This window comes from Leopardus geoffroyi, chromosome B4, assembly GCF_018350155.1.
Source record: "Leopardus geoffroyi isolate Oge1 chromosome B4, O.geoffroyi_Oge1_pat1.0, whole genome shotgun sequence".
In the NCBI taxonomy this organism is placed as follows: Eukaryota; Metazoa; Chordata; class Mammalia; order Carnivora; family Felidae; genus Leopardus; species Leopardus geoffroyi.
In genome coordinates this window covers 121,304,523-121,326,298 of record NC_059341.1, presented here as the reverse complement: position 1 = coordinate 121,326,298, position 21,776 = coordinate 121,304,523, and the positions used below count along the sequence as shown (strand labels likewise).

Genomic DNA, 21,776 nt, shown 5'->3' with positions numbered 1-21,776 from the left:
GCCCTGGGAAGCCATTGGTCCCAGGGTTTTTGTTTGTTGGGAGATTTTTGAATATTGACTCAGTTTCTTTGCTGGTTATCTGTTCAAAGTTTTTATTTCTTCCTGTTTCAGTTTGTTAGTGTTTAAGTGTCTAGGAATTTGTCCATTTCTTCCAGATTGTCCAGTTTGTTGGCATATAACTTTTCATAGTGTTCTCTTATAATAACTATATTTCTGTGGTGTTGGTTGTTATCTCCTCTTTCATTCATGGTTTTAATTATTTGGGTCCTTTCTCTTTTCTTTTTGGATAAGTCTGGCTAGGGGTTTACCAATTTTATTAACTCTTTTGAAGAACCAGCTCTTAGTTTTGTTAATCTCTTAATACTGTTTTTGTTTGTTTGTTTTTATATCATTTATTTCTGCTCTAATCTTTATTATTCCCCTTCTGCTAGCTTTATGCTTTATTTGCTTTCCTTTTCTAGCTCCTTTAGGTGTAAGGTCAGTTTGTGTATTTGAGACTTTTCTTGCCTATATTGCAATATACTTTCCTCTTAGGGGGAAGTAGCCTTTGCTGCATCCCAAAGGTTTTGGACCATCTTGTTTTCATTTTCATATGCTTCCATCTATTTTATATTTCTTTTTTAATTTCCTGGTTAGTCCGCTCATTCTTTAGTAGTATGTTCTTTAATCTCCATGTATTTATGGTCTTTCCAAATTTTTTCTTGTGCTTGAGTTCAAGTTTCATAGTGTTGTGGTCTGAAAATATGCACGGTATGAGCTCAATCTTTTTGTATGTGTTGAGACCTGATCTGTGACACAGTATGTGATATATTCTGGATAATGGTCCATGTGCATTTGAGAAGAATGTATATTCTGCTGCTTTAGGATGAAATGTTCTGAATATATCTGTTAAGTCCATCTAGTCCAATGTGTCATTCAGAGCCATTGCTTCCTTGTTGAATTTCTGCTCAGATGATCTGTCCATTTCTGTAAGTGGGGTATTAAAGTCCCTTACTATTATTGTATTATTAACAATGAGTTAGTTTATGTTTGTTATTAATTGATTTATATATTAGGGTACTTCCAAGTTGGGGGCATAAATATTTACAATCATTAGATCTTCTTGATGAATAGACCCCTTATTTATGATGTAATGCCCTTCTTCATCTCTTGTTATAATCATTGGTTTAAAATCTCATTTTTCTGATATAAGATGGCTATTCCAGATTTCTTTTGATGTCCATTATGATAGATGGTTCTTCATCCCTCACTTTCCATCTGCAGGTGTCTTTGGATCCAAAATGAGTTTTGTAGGGGCACCTGGGTGGCTCAGTTGGTTAAGCATCTGACTTCACTTCAGGCCATGATCTCTTAGTCCATGAGTTTGAGCCCCGCGTTGGGCTCTATGCTGACAGCTCGGAGCCTGGAGCCTGCTTCAGATTCTGTCTCCTTCTCTCTTTGCCCCTCCCCCACTTGCACTCTGTTCTCTCTCTCAAAGATAAATAAACGTTAAAAAAATAAATGAGTTTTGGGGCTCCTGGGTGGCTCAGTCAGTTGAGTGGCCAACTTTGGCTCTGGTCATGATCTCGCGGTCCGTGAGTTCGAGCCCCGCGTTGGGCTCTGTGCTGACAGCTCAGAGCCTGGAGCCTGTCTCAGATTCTGTGTCTCCCTCTCTCTGACCCTCCCCCGTTCATGCTCTGTCTCTCTCTGTCTCAAAAATAAATAAACGTTAAAAAAAAATTAAAAAAAAAATAAATGAGTTTTGTAGGCAGCGTATAGATGGATCTTGTTTTTTTTTTTTTTTTTTAAATCCATTCTGACACCCTGTGTTTTTTGATTGGAGCATTTAGCCCATTTACATTCAGAGTGATAATTTAAAGATATGAATTTAGTGCTATTGTGTTACCTGTAAAGTTGGTTCTGGTGATGTTCTCTGTTCCTTTCTAATCTTTGTTCCTTTTGGTCTTTTTTCCCCCCAACTCAGTGTCCCCCTGAAAGTCTCCCTTAATATTTCTTGCAGGGCTGGTTTAGTGGTCATGAACTCTTTTAGGTTTTTTTTGTTGTTTGTCTGGGAAACTCTTTATCTCTCTTTCTCTTCTGATTTCTATGCCTTGTTGGATAAGGTATTCTTGGCTGCATATTATTCCCATTCAGCAGTTGAATGTATCCTGCCTTTCTCTTCTGGCCTGCCGAGTTTCTGTGGACAAATCTGCTGACCTGATCTGTCTTCGTTTGTAGGTGAAGGACTTATTTTTCCCTTGCTGCTGTCAGGATTTCTTCCTTCTCTGTATTTTATGAATTTGACTATGATATGCCTTGGCCTTGGCTGGCTTTTATTGAATTTAATGGGAGTTCTCTGTGCTTCTTGGATTTTGATGTCTTTGTCTTTCCCCAGATTATGGATGTTTTCAGCTATAATTTGTTCAAATGAACCTTCTGCCCCTTTTTCTCTCTCTCTTCATTTTCTGGGACTCTTATGATGCAAATATTAATTATGTTTTATAAGTTGCTGAGTTCTCTAAATTCACCTTTGTAATCTATTACCTTTGTTTCTCTCATATTTCCAGCTTCATTATTTTCCATAGTTTTATCTTTATCACTGATTTATTGCTCTGCTTCATCCGTCTTTGTTCTTGTGGCATCTATTCGAGTTTGCATCTTAGTTATAACATTTTTAATTGACTAGATTTTAGTTTTTTTATGTTTGCAGTAAGGGATTCTCTAGTGTCTCCTATGCTTTTTTCCAAGCCCAGCAAGAATCCTTATAATTGTTGTTTTATTCTAGTTCAGACATCTTACTTACATTTCTACTGATTAAATCTCTGGCTGCCATTTCTTCCTGTTCTTTCTTTTGTGGTGAATTCCTCCATCTTGTTATTTTGGAGGTCAAAAAAATAAAATAAAAAATAAAATAAATTTAAAAATTAAAAAAGAATAAAGGAAGTAGATCCTCGATGTGTTTTGGTCTTCTTGTTAAGAGAAGCTTGATAGCGGGGCGCCTGGGTGGCGCAGTCGGTTAAGCGTCCGACTTCAGCCAGGTCACGATCTCGCGGTCCGGGAGTTCGAGCCCCGCGTCAGGCTCTGGGCTGATGGCTCAGAGCCTGGAGCCTGTTTCCGATTCTGTGTCTCCCTCTCTCTCTGCCCCTCCCCCGTTCATGCTCTGTCTCTCTCTGTCCCAAAAATAAATAAACGTTGAAAAAAAAAAAATTAAAAAAAAAAAAAAGAGAAGCTTGATAGGAAAAAAAACCCAAAAAGGATAATAAAATTTAAAGTAATTAAAATTAAAATTACTCTTTCTGTATACAAAACAACAAAAAAAAAATAAAACAAACTCAAAGGAAGTTAGATCCAGTTTCCCCAAGAGCTGACGCTTTGCAGCACTCTATGATCAGTAGGCTTGGTGCCTCTGAGAGGCTTGTGCTGGTCATCTGAGGGAAGGGGCCTGCTGCTCTGATTCTCTGGTGCACTTGCCCAAGTCGAGATGGCGTCTGCAGGGTGCAGGTGGGCAGAGCTTGGTGTAAGTGGTTCTGGTCTTCATTTGGTGGTGCTGTTTTTGTCTCACTGAGGCCCACCACTGCTGGTTGATGAGGGGTAAATATTGCTTCACCCCACTCTCCCATCTTTAGATAAGGAAGCCCATGCCTGGCACTCCCTAGGAAGCCTTCACAGATGAACAAATTATTGCCCCCCTGTGTCCCCGGCTTCCATCAGATTTCTGCCCTCACCTTTTGTCTGAGCTGTCCACCTGTCAGCACTCCTGTGTTTTATCTCCTGTGAGGCTGGGTTTCAAAACTACACTTCAGTGAATCCAGTGGAACAGATCCACGCTGATCCTTTGGGGGAGGATCTTGCGACGCTGTATCCTGTGCTGGCTTATCCCAGAAAACAGTTGTGCCACAGCACAGTGTTTGGATTTTATGGTAAGTTGTAAAACACAGCCAGAGCCAGTGCTGCTCTCAACCTGTGTCTTTGTTCCCATGCCAGTGAATGGGGTAACTTGATGGTGCCAGCAGGGTCCTTTGAGTGCGGAGAGGCTGTATCACCTCTACCAAATGCACTCTAAGCAGGGGAACCGCTGCTTCTCCTGCACTCAGGAGATCCTGAGACTGCCTAGCCAGCTTCTAGGGCTCCACCCTCTTTCCCCCAAGCAGTGTTAGGCGTGACCCTGGCAACAGCACTAACCTCTCAAACTTCATACTCTGCGCTCGACTGTGTATAAAGATTGGTAGTATTTAAACCCTCCCCTTTTTCCCAGTCAATGGTTTTGGGGAACAGTTTTCGTGTGCAGGTCCCTGTGCATGTTTTCAATTTTTTATTTTTATTTTTTTTTTGCTTTTTCTCTCTTATTCTCTGTCACTCACTTCTCTCTCTGCGATCTGGGCTGTCTCCTCTGCTGTGGCTGTGGCACATTTCTCCCCCAAATCAACTCTCTGCAACGCCTACCTTCCATGGGTCATTTTTTCTGCTTGTAGACTTGCAACTTTGTTCTCTAAGACCTCTGATTGATTTCTTGGGTATTCAGAATGATTTGATATTTATCTAGCTGTGTTTAAGGTAGGAGGCAAGCTTAGCGTCTACCCTACTCCTCCACAATCTTAACTTTCTCCTCAAAGTCTTTCATTTTTTTAATTGAAATATAATTGACACACAATATTCCATTAATTTTAGGTGTACATCATAGTGAAATTTTATATGGTTCATTTTAAAATGATCCCACAATAAGTCATCATCTGTCACCATACAAAATTGTTACAATATTGTTGGCTATAGTACTTATGGTGTGCGTTACATCCCCATGGCTTACTTATGTTGTAACTGGAAATATGTACCTCTTAAAATCCTTCACCTATTTTGCCCAGCCCCCAACCCCTCTCCAGTCTGGTTGCTTGCTTCCTACATCTGTGAGTCTCTTTCTTTTTTGTTTGTTCATTTGCTTTGCTTTTCAGATTCTACATATAAGTCAAGTCCTATGGTATTTGTCTTTGACTTCTTGTAACATAAAATCCTCTAGGTCTATCCATGTTTTAAATGTCAAGATTTCATTCTTTTTTATGGCTGAGTAATATTCCATTGTGTATATATACACCACATCTTGTTTATCCATTCATCTATTGACGGACAGTTAGATTGCTTCCTTCCCTTGGCTAATGCTACAGTGAACATAGATGTGCACATATCTCTTTGAATTGGTGGATGTTGGTTTTCTTGGATAAATACCTAGAAATTTAATTGATGGATTGTGTGGTAGCTCTAATTTTAATTTTTTGAGGTGCCTCCATATTGTTTTACATAGTGGCTGCACCACTTTACATTCCTACCAACAGTGTATGAAGGTTCCTTTTCTTCACATCCTTGCCAACACCTGTTATTTTTTGTCCTTTTGATAATAGCCATTCTGACTGGTATGAAGTGATATCTCCTTGTGCTTTTGTGTTGTATTTCCCTGATGATTAGTGATGTTGAGCATCTTTTCATGTGTCTGTTGGCCATTTGTGTGTCTTCCTTAGGAGAATATTCAGATCCTTTCCTCATTCTTAAGTAGGTTTTTTTCAAATATATGTATTAAGTTGTGTAAGTTCATTGTATATTTTGGATATTAATCCCTTATCAGATATATAACTTGTAAATGTCTTCTTCCATTCAGTTAGGTTGTTTTTTATTTTGTTTAGGGTTTCTTCTGCTGTGCAAAAGCTGATAGCTTGATATGATGCCATATATTCATTTTACCTTTTGTTGCCCTTGCCTGAGAAGACTGGTTCAAAAAAATATGAGTAAGACCAATGTTAAAAGGCTTATCATCTGTTTTCTTTTCCCTCCTAGGGATTTCATGGTTTCTGGCCTCACATTCAAATCCTTAATTCATTTTGAGGTGTTTTTTTTGGTCCAGTTTAATTTTTTTGCACATGGCTGTCCAATTTTCCCAATACCATATATTGAAGAGACTATTTTTCCCCATTGTATATTCTTGCTTTCTTTGTTATAGATAGATTGAACATGTATGTGTGGGTTTATTTCTGAGCTCTCTTTTCTGTTTCGCTGATATATGTGTCTGCGTTTTTATGCCAGTACCATACTGTTTTGATTACTGCAGCTTTGTAGTATTTGAAATCAGGAAGTGTGATAATCTCCAGCTTTGTTTTTTCTCAAGATTGTTTTGGCTGTTCAGGGTCTTTTCGTGGATCCATGCAAGTTTTAGGATTATTTGTTTTAGTTCTGTGAAAAATTCCATTGGTGCTTTGATGGGGATTGCGTTGAATCTATAGATTGCTTTGGGTAATATGGACATTTAAACACTATTAATTCTTCCATTCCATGAGCACAGAATATCTTTCCATTTATTTTTGCTGTCTTCAATTTCTTTCATCACTGTTTTACAGAATGTAGGTCTTTCATTCCCTAATAAAATTTATTCCTAGATATTTTATTCTTTTTGGTGCAGTTGTAAATGGGATTGTTTTGTTAATTTCTTTCTGATAGTTCATTATTAGTGCAACCTATTTCTGTATGTTAATTTTCATTTATTAGTTTGTATTAGTAGGTTTTTTTTTTTGTGGAATCTGTAGGGTTTTCTATATATTGTATTATGTCATCTACAAATTGACAATTTTATTTCTTCCTTTCCAATTCTTCTTGACTAACTACTGTGGCTAGGACTTTGAATACTATGTTGAATAAAAGTGGTGAGAGTGGGCATCATTGTCTTAGAGGAAATTCCTTCAGCTTTTCACTTTTAAGTATGATGTTAGCTGTGGATTTGTCATAGGGCCTGTATTATGTTGAGGGGTAGATTTCTTCTATAACCACTTTGTTGAGGGTTTTTATCATAAATAGATGTTGAATTTCGTCAAATGCTTTTTCTGCATCTATTTAGATGATCATATGATTTTTATCCTTTGTTTTGTTAATGTAGTGTATTGGGTATAGATTGGTAAGATATTTTTAATGGCTCATGTTCAAGCTTTTTAAAAAATAAATTTGTTTATAACAGAATTTTTTTGTTCAAAGAAATTTTAAAATAGAACAACTACATAAGGTAGGCAAGGTAGGGCTCCACTTGTTCTGTTAACAGAATAAGGATCAGGCTATGCTCATAAATTATCTTTTAGTAATTTAGTTGAATCAGTAACTAGGGCAATCAGCTATTATACCTTTTCCCTTTTTATTTGTTCTCACAGCTATGTTGAATCATGAGTAATCTCCTTAGGAGCACTCTGAGAACAATACTGATGTATAGGATGAAACTCACATTCCTCAGCATCGGATACAAGAGTCCTTCTTGATCTGGCCTTCAGTCCATCTTTCAAAGGCATACTATTTCTTCACAAACTGCATGATGCCTTGTATTTCAACCATGCCTACTAATGTGATCCTATAACCGTGAACATGGCAGTTGGCTGTTCCTAAAATGTCCTCTTCTCTCCTGTTCACCTGGAAGAAACATTACTCTTAAAAAACACAGCTCAAGTTCTTTCTTCTCCATGAAGCCTTCCCAAAACAGTATTTTTAACAAATGATTATCACTTCTTTGGTACCTCCATCTTATTCTATTTTCATTTTTTTAAACAATTTTTTTTAACATGTATTTATTTTTTGAGAGAGACAGAGCATGAGCAGGGGAGGGGCAGAGAGAGAGAGAGGGAGTCATAGAATCCGAAGCAGGCTCCAGGCTCTGGGCTGTCAGCACAGAGCCCGACACGGGGCTCGAACTCACCAGCCTTGAGATCATAACCTGAGCTGAAGTCGGACGCTTAACTGACTGAGCCACCCAGGTGCCCCTATTTTCATTTTTAGTGTAATATCTGTCACACAGTGTTTGGCACATAATAAAACTGTAACGGACTGCCATGACTTGCTTATGTGTTTGTCTCTAATAACTGTGAGGTTTTTGAAAGTTGTAATTATGTCTTATTTGTCTAAGGTATCCAAGAGTCTAATCATTGCTCAGTTTTTGCCATGAAGGATGCATGTCTCGTTGTGTCAGATCTTCCAGTGTTTCAACAAAATTAGGAAACCCAGATTTAAAAAAATTTTTTTTCAACGTTTATTTATTTTTGGGACAGAGAGAGACAGAGCATGAACGGGGGAGGGGCAGAGAGAGAGGGAGACACAGAATCAGAAACAGGCTCCAAGCTCTGAGCCATCAGCCCAGAGCCCGACGCGGGGCTCGAACTCACGGACCGCGAGATTGTGACCTGGCTGAAGTCGGACTCTTAACCGACTGCGCCACCCAGGCGCCCCAGGAAACCCAGATTTTAATACAAGGTGTGCTAATTGTAAATGTTAGCCACACATTTAGGTTTTTTAAAACACTATGCAGACAGACAAAATGTACTTGTGGGTAAAACATAGCTCACAGGCTGCCAACTTTGCAACCTTTCCATTCTTTAAAAGTGTTCAATTCTTTAAATGTGAAAAAATTGGCTAGACAAGATTGGTTGATTTCCTTTATATGTGTATTATAAAAATAACCAAGCCAAACAAACTCTGTAAATTGAGAATACTTAAAAAAAAAAAGAGAGAGAATTTATTATGAGCATAACTGGATCCTTCTATTAACGCCAGAGGTTTCTTTAAAGAAAATAGCACTTATGACTGAAATATTTAATAGGCCTCAAATTGACATTGAAAACTTGAAGGTAAGAATTGCCATATACTCCTACAATGCCTAGGAAATGTTCATTAAATATTGTTGAATTGAAAATTGATCAGTATGATAATGAAATGATGATTGATCTTGAAATACCTTTTAAATTAAAATTATACAAATTTGATTATAGTCTTGGCTCTGCCTTGATGTGACCTTAGCAGTTGACTTAAACCCTTCTGGGCTTCACATTTTATACTGTAAAATGAAGATGTTGGATTAGAGGAACTTTTCAGGTGCTAAAATTCTAAAATTATTTGATATTCTTTGATAGTATGAAGGCTGCTTATGGATCTACTCAGTTTTGTTTTTTTTTAACTTGGCTTAAAACTGCCCATATCTTCAGATGATGAGTAGTATGCTTTTCAAGAAGCTGTGACTCAAATACCTTAAAAATTCTTTTTTTTTTTAATTTTTATTTTTTTAACGTTTATTTATTATTGAGAGAGAGAGCATGAGCATGGGAGGGGCAGAGAGGGAGACAGAATCTGAAGCAGACTCCAGGCTTCCGAGCTGTCAGCACAGAGCCTCCCAAACCGTGAGATCATAACCTGAGCTGAAGTCAGACGCTTAACCGACTGAGCCACCCAGGAGCCCCTTAAAAATTCTTTAAAAAAAAAAAAATGTTTATTTTGAGAGAGAGCATGCACATGTATAAGCCAGGAAGGGACAGAGAGAGAATCCCAAGCAGGCTCCACAATTGGTGTAGAACCTGACATAGGGCTCAGTCTTACCACTGTGAGGTCATGACCTAAGTTGAAACCAAGAGTTGGATGCTTAACCAACTGAGCCAACCAGGTGCCCCTTAAAAATTCTTATTTCCTTGCATTTCATTAAGTTAACTAGTCCATTTTCTATTTTATTAGGAAGTATGTATACACCTGTACACATAGGTTTGTGTGTGTGTGTGTGAAGGTGTGTTCATTATAAATTACCTTCATTTTTGAGCATTCTCAATTTATAGTTTATCTTGATTATTTTTGTAATATGCAATAAAGGGGATCCTGTCTCCCTGCCTCTACCCCACTTGCACACACGAACACTCCCCACCGCCCCTGAATAAATAAACATTTAAAAAAAAAAGTGGGGAAGCTTGGTGGCTCAGTTGGTTGAGCATCCAACTTGGTTTCAGCTCAGGTCATGATCTCACAGTTCATGGGTTTGAGCCCTGTGTTGGGCTCTGCTTGCAGTGTGGATCCTACTTGGGAATCTTTGTCTTCCTCTTTGCCCCTCTCCTGCCACTGATTGTGTGCATGCATGCAATCTCTGTCTCTCTCAAAAATAAATAAGCATTTAAAAAAGTATATATGACTTAAACAGATTTATTGAAATATAATTGATTTACATGCAATTAAACTGCACATATTTAAGGTATACAGCTTGATAAATTTTGACATATGCCCTTAAGTTTCCTCAAGTTCCTTGGTAATTTTCTCCTTCCTCTCCTCCTGCCTCATCTTTTATTATTGTATAATCTATTTCATGTAGATTAATTTGGATTTTCTAGAATTTTGTATAAGTGAATCATATAGTATACCTTTTGTTGACCTCTTGCCCTCGGCATAATTATTTTACAATTAATCTGTTTTATGCATTCTCTCTTACTGCTGAATATATTCCATTTTGAATATGTCACAAGGTGTTTATCTATTTACCTACTGGTGACCATTTAGTTTGTTTCCAGTTTTCTACTATTACAAATGAAGCTACTATAAACATTCATGTATAAGTCTTTGTGAGGATACATGCTTTTTATTTCCCTTGGGTAAATGCCTAAGGAGTAGAATGGTTGGGTTATAGATAGGTATATACATAAATTTTTAAGGAACTGGTAAACAGCTTTCCAAAGTGTACATGTTATGTTCTCACCAGCAAATATGTAAGATTAGAGTTCCAGTTGCTCCGCATCTTCAACAATACTCATTATTGTCAGTCTTTTTAATTTTCTCATTTTAGTGGTAAGTAATGGTGTGTTACTGTGGTTTTTAATTTGCAATTCCCAATTGACTGGCTATATTGTACATCTTTTCATCTGCTTATCTGCCATCTGTATGTCTTCTTTGGTTTGCGGGTCTGTTTAAATCTTTTGTCTAATTAATGAGTTGTCTTACTTTTGAATTGCAAGAGTTCTTTATGTACTGTAGACACAAGTCCTTTTTCAAACACGTTTCATAAATATTTTCTCTCCCTCTGTGGTTTCTCCTTTAGTAACAGTGTTTTTGATAGGCGGGTTTTTAATTTTGATAAAACTTAAAGTATTGGTTTTCGCTTTTATGATTTGTGCATGTTTTTGTTATGTTAAAGAAATCTTTGGGGCGCCTGGGTGGCGCAGTCGGTTAAGCGTCCGACTTCAGCCAGGTCACGATCTCGCGGTCCGTGAGTTCGAGCCCCGCGTCAGGCTCTGGGCTGATGGCTCAGAGCCTGGAGCCTGTTTCTGATTCTGTGTCTCCCTCTCTCTCTGCCCCTCCCCCCGTTCATGCTCTGTCTCTCTCTGTCCCAAAAAAATAAATAAAAGTTGAAAAAAAAAAAAAAAAAAAAATCTTTGCCAGGCCCAATATCACCAAGATTTTCTACTTTATTTTCTTACAGCAATTTTATAGATTCAGTTATTGGATTTTGGTCTGTGATCTAGTTATATTTAAATGTTTGTTTATGACGTGAGGTAAGTATCAAGGTTTTTTTTTTTTCTTTTTCTTTTGGCAGTGGCTATACAGTTGTTCCCACAGTTTATTAAAAATGCTTTTTCTTATTGATTTGCTTTTGCACGTTTGTTGAAAATCCCCTTACTATAAATTTGGTTCTATTTCAGGACGCTCTATTTTGCTCTGTTGTTCATTTGTCTATCTTTACACCAGTCTCAGACTATTTTGAATGCTGTAGGGTTTTGTTTTGTTTTGTTGTGGGGTTTTTTTGTTTGTTTAATAAGTAAGCTCTTTGCCCAATGTAGGACTTGAACTCATGACCCCTGAGAGTTGCATGCTGTACTGACTGAGCCAGTGATGTGCCCCAGTGTAGCTTTTTAAGAAGTCTTGAAATTGGTAGTACAAGGCCTCCAACTCTGTTCATCTTTTTTAAAGTTAGGCATTCTACATCTTATATATTTACATAAATTTCAGAATCAGCCTGTTTCTACCAAAAAGTCTGCTGGGCATTTGCTTAGGGTCTATAATTCTATTTGAGGAAACTTGACATCTTTAAAATACTGAGTCCTCTGATCTACCTATGTGTTATTTCTCCCTTTATTTATGTCTTTTAAAATTACGATATATAGGTCTTATATACCTTTATCAGATTTATCCCTAAAAATTTCATGCTTGTCATATTAATGTAAGTGGTACTTTAAAATTTTCAGTTTCTAATTGCTGCTAGCACATGGAAATAATGTATGTTTTTTTTTTTAGTGGTATTTACATACAACAAAATAGATAAACCTTTTATATGCAACTTAAATGACCTTTTAAAATAAGGTTTTTATTTTGGAATACTTTCAGGTTTATAGGAAAGTGGTAAAGATAATACAGAGAGTTTTCATATACCTCACATCCCATCTCCCCAATTGTTTATGTGTGTGATTTCCTCTATGGTAGTTATTATTTATTCTTGAGAGAGAGAAAGAAAGAGAGACAGAGCATGAGCAGGGGAGGGGCAGAGTGAGAGGGAGACACAGAATCCGAAGCAGGCTCCAGGCTCTGAGCTGTCAGCACAGAGCTCGAAGCAGAGCTTGAACCCACGTACTGTGAGATCATGACCTGAGCTGAAGTCAGAAGCTTACCTGACTGAGCCACCCAGACTCCCTTCTGTTGCAGTTATTTTTATTTTTGTGGAGGGATTACCATATAGTGCAGTGAAACACTGTGCATTTATCTCATTTTACTAGGATATACTGGTCAACTTCTCTGTTGAAAGTCTGTATTAAAAATATTTTTCTGTGAAAAAAAAATAAGCTTTGGATTTCTTGCTTGCATTCATTCTATAAAAAATCAGTGCCAGGTTGGCAGGTTTGTAAATATTTATTCTGAGCAGCAGTTCTGAGGCAGCCGTTTATTCCCCTGTACAATGTTCTCTGCTAAGTTACTAATAACAAAAATCTGCATATAAGAATTGCTGGAAAATTTTATTATTTAAGAAGTAATATCGGTTGAGAGACCTATAGCAAAGATTTTTATTAGGCTTCTCATAGTTTTAATAAGAATTTTTCTGTGTTATGCTTTGGGTTTATGCTCTCAAACAATTTTCATGAGTCATTAGAACTTTTCATTTACCCCTTTGATATAAGGTATACATGACAGATTTTTCTATGGTTGAGAAAAACAAGATTTTAAGAATTAGCTATTCATGGCCTGTTTAAAAAAATGAAAAGGACAGGATTCAATAGCATTGGAGTCCATCTCTTTTATTATTAATATTTTATATTAGTATGGTACATTTGTCTCAATGAGCCAATATTTATAAATTATTATTTTTATTAAAATTTTTTTTAACATTTATTTATTTTTGAGAGACAGAGAGACACAGAGTATGAGCAGGGTCGGGGCAGAGAGAGAGGGAGACATAGAATTCAAAGCAGGCTGCAGGCTCTGAGCCGTCAGCACAGAGCCCGATGCGGGGCCGAACTCACAAACCGCAAGATCATGACCTCAGCCGAAGTCGGACGCTTAACCGACTGAGCCACCCAGGCGCCCCTATAAATTCTTATTAAGTATAGCCTATACTTCATTTGAATTTCCTTAAGTTTTACCTAACATCCTTTTTTTGTTCCTTTTTTACCTAACGTCTCATTGTGAATATCACATTATATTTAGTGATCGTGTTTTTTAGGCTCCTCCTGGGTGTTTCTCACACTTTCCTTCATTTTGATGGTCTTGAGAGTTTTCAGTAAGATTGGTTAGATATTTTGTTGAGTGTCTCTCAATCAATTATTGTGTAATGTTTTTTCTCATGATTAGAATGGGTTATGGGTTTTTGGCAAAAAGATCACAGAGGAAAAATGCCATTTTTATTATGTCATATCAAAAGTACCTACTATCAACATGTCATATTGTCCATGTTGGCCTTTGTCAGATTTTCCACCATAAAGTTACTCTTTTGCTCGCTTTCATACTGTATACTTTGGAAAGAAAAGCAGCCATACACAAAAGGAGTGAAGGGTTATGTTCCACTTCCCTGAGATTGAAATAGAGAAAACATAAGTTATTTGGAAATTTTCTGTATGGGAGATTTACTCTTATCTCCCAGTTATTTACTCAATCATGTATTTATATCTATGTGGACTCATGTATATTTATTTTATATTTTGAGTTATAATCTAATAATTTATTGACCAAATTGTTCCAGCTTTAGCCATTGGAAGTTCTTTCACTTGTTTCCTGTGTCCCTTCAATTAATTTTATTTTTTTCTACTGCTCTTATATCCTGTAACCTTGCTCAACTCATTTATTAGTTTTTGTAGCCTTTTAAAAAGATTCTGTATGGTTTCCTATGCAGATGATCATGTCGTCTGAAGAAAAAAGGCAGTTTTATTTTTCAAACAGAATGTCTTTTATTTTTTTCTTGCCTCATTTTTTGGCGAGAACCTGAATAGAAGTGGTAGGAGCAAATATCTTTGCCTTGTCTGTGTTTTAGGGACAAAACATTTTAATCTTTCATCTTTAAGTATGATTTTAGCTGTAGGATTTTCATAGATGTCCTCTGTAGTTTGGAGGAAGTTCTCTTCTGTTCCTAGTTTGTTGAGAGTTATTTTTCCATGCATGCTATTGACTTTTGTCCAGTGCTTTTTTATGTCTCATTGAGATCATCATGTGATTTTACTTTTTAATATGGTAAATTATGCTGGTTGATTTTTGAATGTTAAACCAATCTTCATACTTAGTCATGATGTACTTCTTATATATTTCTGTTAAACTGTGAGTTATACTTGCCTTGTGAAATCTCTGTGGCAGGTTGTAATGACTTTTGAAAGAATGAAATAGAATAGAAAATATCAGACTGTATTAAACTATTGCTCTGTGAAATTTTCATTTTAATTGTGTGGGTGTTTCTGTAAGTACTAAAAGAAATAAAGTGTATTCCTTGACCTACCTTATATCAACATTTTTGAAAATAACTAGTTCACTTTTTGAGCCTGAAGATAATAAGGCATAGAGTAGGGCAAGAAAGCAAGTAACTCTAAGAGGAGAGTGCCAGATTAAAAGGTGTAACTGGGGTGAAAAAATGGGGTTAGATAATGGAGAAAATGAGGAAATGTGGGTTTCCTTAGAAAAGCTTCATCTGTTTTTCTTAGTTTTGAGTAGAGTTATCTTTATGTCTGCATGATGAAGTCCATGGACTATGGAAGGATGTAATTAGTTGCAGATTAATAACTTACTGTTCCTAGCCAAAGGACTTGATAGTCTATCAGATTTTGGGAGGTCTCTCCAGGAATATCTTCTCTTGTATGATCTTAACATGTAGTCTTAAGGTACTTTGTTCTCTTCTAGAAATACTGTTTTGAATAAAATCAAGCAAAAGCTACTAAATTTGCTTAAACATAGATACCAGTTTTTATAATAGGTCTTCATATACAATGAAAATTTAATCCTTGTAGGGAAGCACAGTTTTGAGATACCAGCTGTGATTTCACTTACTAGTTTATTTCATAGGTCTGAGTTGGGCCCAATTTAGGAGAATGGAACAATGATGGGAGAAGAATCTTTAATGGTACCTTTATGTACTTTTTTTTTAATATATTTTTTTAACTATTTATTTTTGAGAGAGAGTGTGTGCACGAGAGTGGGGGGTGGGATGGGGTGGGCAGAGTGAGAGGGAGACACGATCCAAAGTGGGCTGTGTGCTGACAGCAGAGAGCCTGATGCGAGTTCAAACTCACAAACCATGACATCATGACCAGAGCCAAAGTTGGATGCTTTACCAACTGAGCCACCCAGGCGCCCTCATGGTGCCTTTACGTTCTAAAATATTGGATCTGTGTTTTCTGTCAGTCATACTCCTTTGTTATTTATCACCTTGATACTAAAATAGTATTTTAGTTTCAAATTTCTGAAGGAAAGAATCTGATTAAACAGCCTAGATGCCTTTTCAACTTCTAGATCAATTAGCTGTACCCAGGGTATGTTAAAATGTCTTAGGTATGCACCTTTCTCCTGTATTTATAACCTTTCTCTGGGAAGATAGAATCACTGGTAGCTGGACAGCCACCCTAAGCAGTGTTTGTTTATTAATAACAAGTTAATTATATTAAATAACAGTATTGAAAAATCAAATTATAATATTGAAGTTTATTTTCTGGATGGTTACAATTAATCCTTTTTCTTTAAGGCAGTGGTTTTGATTATCTTTTCTTTGGCTCTAAAAGTCTCCTTTGAAAATATGATAAAATATCTTGGACCCCTTGAAGTCCTCCCAAGAACTTCAGATTACAAGTTTCATAATCAAACAATTTAACATGCATTGTTAAATTCCTTGTAAAATCTAGTTGTTCATGCTATAGCATGAAATATCACAGAATGGAAATGATTATTTCTGCTCTCTTTGCCACATCTACTGCGAGAATGAAGACCATTCTAGCAATCAGACCGCAGACATTCCAGAAAATGTCAACATCACTCTGAAGGGATGCACTGTTATTGTAAAGGGCTCCAAAGGAACCCTGTGAAGGGACTTTTCAGTCACATCAATGTAGAACTCAGTCTTGGAAAGTAAAAGAAGAGACTCTGAGTTGACAAATGGTGGGGAAATAGAGAAGAACTGGCTATTGTTTGCACCATCTATAGTCATGTACAGAACATGATCAAGGGCATTACACTGGGCTTCCATTACAAGATGTCTGTGTTCGCTTCCCCATTAGTGTTGTTATTCAGGAGAATGGTTCTCTTGTCGAAATCCAAAATTTCTTGGGTGAAAAATACTTCTACAGGTGAGGCCAGGTGTTGCTTGTGCTATATCACAAGCCCAGAACAATGAGTTAATTCTTGAAGGAAATGACATTGACTTGTATCAAACTCAGCTGCTCTGATTCAGCAAGCGATGGTTACACAATAAGGATATCAGAAAATTTTTGGATAGTATCTATGTTTCTGAAAAAGGGACAGTTCAGCAGCCTGATGAATAAGGTTTAAGTTGTCCAGCTACAGAAACAGCAAGATTCTGGATGATTTTTCAGACTTTTTTGTGATATTTTATTTTAAATTTTTTTTTAGTGTTTATTCACTTTTGAGAGACAGAGAGTGAGTGGGGGAGGGGCAGTGAGAGAGGGAGACACAGAATCCAAAGCAGACTCCAGGCTCTGAGCTGTCAGTGCAAAGCCCAATGCAGGGCTCAAACTTATGGACCATGAGATCATGACCTGAGCTGAAGTCAGATGGTTGACTGAGCCACCCAGGTGCTCCTTATTTGTGATATTTTAAAGATGTAATAAATGTTGTTTTGATTTGGCTCACTGAGCAATGGCTGAATGAGTGATGGCCGAATGTCGGCTGCACCCAGGAACGCCTGCTGGACCCTGCTGCTGCCGGTGCCCCAAGACTGCGGCCAGGTGCCAGCCCGCCCTAGAAAAAGTTCGTGAAACAGTGTAGCAGCAGCGTTTCAGGGATTATGAAAAATCACAACACACATCTGGCATCAGGCTTCACCCTTAACGACCTTGCCACAGCACCAGCGAATGTGGCCGCCTTCTGGGGTCTGCTGGGACTGGGTGGCTTCAACAGTCTCTGCCAGGTGTCCTTCCAGCAGTGGAACCGCTTTTCCCCCTGTGGCCCGAGAACCTCCCGGACCCCACTCTGTTCCTGGGGATTCGCCCTTCCCACGAGAGCACCGCCAGGTGGAACCGCTGGCAAGATGCAGATTTCCGTGAAAACTTTTATGGGGAAGATTATCACTCTCGAGATTGAACCCTTGGATATAATAGAAAATGTAAAGGCCAAGATCCAAGATAAGGAAGGAATTCCTCTTGATCATCAGAGACTGATCTTGGCTGGCAAGCAACTGGAAGATGGATGTACTTTGACTACAACATTCAAAAGTAGTCCATTCTTCATCTTGTGTTGAGACTTGTGTTGCTGAGAAAAGGAAGAGAAGTCTTTCACCACTCCCAAGAAGAAAAAACATAAAGTTAAGCTGGTTGTCCTGAAGTACTATAAGGTGGATGAAAATGGCAAAATCAGTAGCCTTCATCAGGAGTGCCCTTCAGATGAATGTACTGGAATTCTTAATATCAGACACTTTGACAGACATTATTGTGGCAAATGTTGTCTGACCTATTGCTTTAACAAACCATAAGACAAGTAATTGTATATGGATTAATATATGAACTAAAAAAAAAACTGTATTGATTTGGACCTTTCCTTAACCAATAATCATTTCCAACTACTTGGCAATTAAACCATTCAGAAGTTAAAAGAAAGAAAGAAAGAAAGAAAGAAAGAAAGAAAGAAAAGGAAAGAAAAGGGGGGGAAGCACCTACGGGGCTCATTTAGTTAAGCGTCTGACTTCGGCTCAGGTCAATGATCTCGTGGCTCGTGGGTGTGTGACCCACATTGGGCTCTGTGCTGACAGCTCGGAGCCTAGAGCTTGCTTTAAATTCTGTGTCTCCCTCTTTCTCTGCTCTTCCTGCTTGTGCCGTCTCTTTCTCTCTCCCTCCCTCCCTCCCTCCCTCCCTCTCTCTCTCTCTCTCTCTCTCTCTCTCTCCCTCCCCCTCCCCCTCCCTCCCTCCCTTTCTCTCTCTCTGTCTCAAAAATAAACATTAAAAAAATTTTTTTAACGATTATTTCTAGTTAAAACTGTAATTTGAGAAAGTAATTGTCAAGTAGTACAGCCAATTACTAAGTCTAGAAGAATGGTAGAAATTGATGTGAATCTTTAATAACATGTACAATAACAGGAACCATAAACAATTTCAGGACAAAGTAAATAACTCAAGAAATGCAGATTTACTGATGAGGTTTGAAAAGAATGTCCCAGGGTTTTATTACATGATTGCAAAGAGGTAGGTGTGGAAGAAGGTAGGTAAGTGGGTCAGAAAAGAGTTTATAAACTATGATGAGATTCTTGTGAGCTGTAAGTGTTTGATTCTACCCCCCAAGTACTGTATTTAACTTGGAGATGGTACATTTCAGAAATCTGTTTCAGGTTGGTTTAGCTAATAAAACTTTATGATCTTTGTTTTTATGATGTAGCTGTAGAATGGATCTGATGAAAGTTCAAATAAATCACAACTAAAATTTATAGTATCATTTATGCGTTTTTATAGTAAATTTATGCTTTTTGATTTATGATCTGTTGCATACCTCATGTTTTATCAAGCCAAAAAAAGTTTTTTGAAAAATTTTCACCACTCGTTATATAAGGTTTCTGTGTTCATAATTTCATTTAACCTGTGTCTTTGTATTAATAATAACTAACACTCCCTGAGTTTTCCTATGTATTAGGGACATTTCCTAGCATTTTACATGTTCTAACTCAGTTAATCCTCAGAACAGCCCCATGAAAGCAGGTATTATTATTATTATCTCCATTCTACAGATAGGGAAGCTAAAACAGAGAGAGGTTGTGTAGTAAATGGCATTTTTATTACAAAGCTGGAAATCTTGACTTTTTGGGCGTTATCGCCTGTTACCTTAAGCAAATTATAAATCTTTGATTATGGACTTCACTTTGTTTTGCCATAAATGTCTATTTAACACAGTGCTTTGCATGTAATAAATGCATAATGTAAGTCAAACACATTCTTTCCATTTGGAAATTTTATTTTTCTAGTTAGCTATTTTTGTTGTTACTACTGAAAAAACTAGTAAATGTATTTTCATGTGTTATGTGTAATTAAAGAAATTTTTGGATGAAGTAGAAGCCTGTTTTCATGTTTTAAGTATGTTTTTAAATTGTTACATTGTTAAAAATAAACCATAAAATTAACCAATAAAATATATACATTCATATTAAAATTTATTTCATGCTAGGGTTGAGGGTCCGACTCTTGATTTTGGCTCACATCATGATCTCACAGTTTGTGGGATCGAGCCTGGCATCAGGCTCTTCACTGACTGCGTGGAGCCTGTTTGGAATTCTCTTTCTCTGCCCCTGCTCCACTCACACACACACTCTGTCTCTCAAAATAAATAAACACTTATTTATTTTAACAATTTATTTCATAGGATACTGATGTAAGAGTTGAGGACACATGTTTATTTTAAAATAAACCACTTTGCCTGGCATAATAGTGTAGATAGTAATGAAGCTGTGTTTCTGAATTTTGAAAATAAAAAAATCAGTAAGAATTGTGCCCTAAAATTTTTATGACTTTGTTCTGTGCTGTTATACGGCTTTGATATTTTCAGGTCAATCAGCTTTCTCCTTTATCCTTGTTTTGAGTCTTTGTTAACATCTATGTTGGTTTTATATATATGTTATGTTTCATTTCTCCTACCCCTCCATTTTCAGTCAATAAATAATTATTCAGAAGTTTAATTCATTGACTTAAATTTCTACCATATTTTTAAAGTTCAGTTTTAAAATGTTTATATAACTGTTTAGAGCTTTAAATTGTTCTTTAGTGAGCAGTAGTGGTTTATTTCATATAACAGATTATTCTCTTTAGGATCAGGCCCTTCTCAATTATACTATTCAGTAGAGTAATACAATTATCTGGGGATCTCAGATGGCAATTTAGTTCAAAGAGCTGTAGCAACACTTGGAAAAAGCATAGGTAGAAAAATACCTCTTCCACGCCTTAATACTCTTTTGTGAGTTTTCATCCCTTTGTTTGCCTAGTATATACATGTAATGAAGGTCTTCTTTTCCTTTGTCAATTAAATTATGACAAATGTTGCTGAAGAATCATTCTCCTGTTTCTGTTTTTGGAAGAAACGTATTAATAAATGATTGAGAAACAGTTGTACAAAACTGAAATATATGTAAATTAATGCCTAATATGAATAATTGAAGATAAATAATTTGATATATACACACTGCTTACCCAGTATAGGGAATCAGCTTTTTAATAGCTGTGAATGTAAGTTGCCAATATGTCTTCTGATTTCTACTTAAAACAGTTTAATAGATGAGCAATATTAATATGTTTTCAAGATTAACTCTATACCTTGGCTATTTTGAAGTATTATTTGGATAAACATGAACTTTGATACTGGTTCAGTTAAAACTATAATCAATGTGTTCATGATTTAATCTAAATAGACAGAGGGAAGGAAAAAGAGAACTGTTATTTGGATATCTGTTTTGTACCTGATGCTTTCCATATTATCTTTAGTCCTCACTAAAATTGTGTGAGGTCGTGTTATTTTCCCCATTTTATAGATGAGCAAACTGAGGCAGAGAGGTATCACAGTAAGTAGCTAATCAAGAATTCAGACATGTCTGACTTTAAGGCTCATGCTCTTTGCAGATGTTGTCCTTTTAGTACGTACTAAATTGAAGGTATAATTTCTTGTTAATGACATGTATTTTAATCTTTTCATCTTTCACTTTTACTCTTGTCAGGCCTATCTTTTGGGTTTCTGATGAACTTTTGTTCTTATAAAAATGGCATATACTTATTAGAACATTTAAACATATGGAAAAGTATAAAGATGAAGAAATCTAAAATCTTACCAACCAAAGGTACTCTTGATATTTGACATTTTCTAATGCATTTTTTACATAGTTGAAATCATATTGTAATTTTGAACCTTGAATTTTCACCATAATAATATAGGCATTTTCTTTATATGGTTGGCAACACATATTACCTGATACGTATGTAGCATGACATATCATAAGTAAAGGGATTATTTCCCCTTGGGCATTTAAGTGCTTTCACTTTTTTCCTTTTGCAAATACCATTGAGATCAAGAACATTCTTGTACATAACCAGTCAGGATGTTCCTTGATTTCTCCACTAACCCTTCCTACATGCACATACACACCCACGCATCCCATCCTGCCCACCATTAAGGACATAGAGTCAAATTTGTGTTCATGAGTTACTCAGATAGTCTTTGTCTGTCCCTTTGTCCTTCTTTTCTTCCTATCTTCCACTTGAATATGCTTACAGTATTTTTAAAGTACAATTAGGTTCATTTGTTTAAGTTTCCTTTCAATTTTAGATGCTTCCCCTTTTCTCATTCTTTCTCATTTTGTTTTTTATGTATGTAGAGTATTAACATGC

At 36.6% G+C, this 21,776-nt stretch overlaps 1 protein-coding gene and 1 pseudogene across 2 annotated transcripts in view; both read left to right on the top strand.

Annotated features, from left to right (window-relative positions):
• Nucleotides 1-21,776, top strand: part of UHRF1BP1L (UHRF1 binding protein 1 like) — a 111,997-nt gene that overhangs the window by 18,804 nt on the left and 71,417 nt on the right. The gene's annotated exons all lie outside the window — the stretch shown is intronic.
• Nucleotides 17,337-17,905, top strand: LOC123591577 (annotated as a pseudogene).